Here is a 934-nt window from a genome sequence, read left to right as displayed (position 1 = left end):
TCGGTCTACCGATCAGGCACTTTGAATGGATTCTTTCATCATGCATGATTCTGTAACATCAAGCATTAGCCATTTGAAAAAAACGTTGCTTCACTGAGTTATGCAGATCTTCCAAATGTTGACATATTTCGTTACACAAAAATATGAAAATATCATTAATATCATCATTGATCTTAAGTACTAGGAAGTTGTGAATTTCAGAGTGGCAAATACAAGTTTCCCAAAATTCTATTTGTCACCTTAAAACTAATTTTATATTGGCAAAAAAATACTGCCATTTGTTTTTCTTGAAATGACAAGCTCACTTAGCTGAGTTTTGAGAACATGTCTGCCAAGGTTTCTCAGTCCTTCTTTGATGCAAAATTCAGCTACCAATTCAAATACAGACGTTCCCCAACTTGTGATGGTTCGACTTACAATTTTTTGACTTTACAATGATGCAAAAGCAATAGGCATTTTGCGTAGAAATCGTACTCCAAATTTTGAATTTTGAACTTTCATTTTTTTATTATTATTATTATTTAAAAACAGACTTTGTGTTAGGTGATTTTGCTCAACTGTAGGCTAATGTAAGTATTCTGAGAATGCTTAAGGTAGGCTAGATAAAGCTGTGATGTTTCGTACATTAGGCGTATTAAATGCATTTTTGACTTACGACATTTTCAAGTTACAATGGGCTCATTGGGATGTCACCCCATTGTAAACTGAGGTGCAAGNCGAACCCGCGGCCTTGGTGTTGTCAGCACCGCACTCTCCCGAGTGAGCCACGGGCCGGCCCAAAACTAATTTTATATTGGCAAAAAAATACTGCCATTTGTTTTTCTTGAAATGACAAGCTCACTTAGCTGAGTTTTGAGAACATGTCTGCCAAGGTTTCTCAGTCCTTCTTTGATGCAAAATTCAGCTACCAATTCAAATACAGACGTTCCCCAAC

Source organism: Galeopterus variegatus, unplaced genomic scaffold, assembly GCF_000696425.1.
Source record: "Galeopterus variegatus unplaced genomic scaffold, G_variegatus-3.0.2 Scaffold228, whole genome shotgun sequence".
In the NCBI taxonomy this organism is placed as follows: Eukaryota; Metazoa; Chordata; class Mammalia; order Dermoptera; family Cynocephalidae; genus Galeopterus; species Galeopterus variegatus.
The sequence above is the reverse complement of the archived record's forward strand: the minus strand, read 5'-3'. Positions refer to the sequence as shown.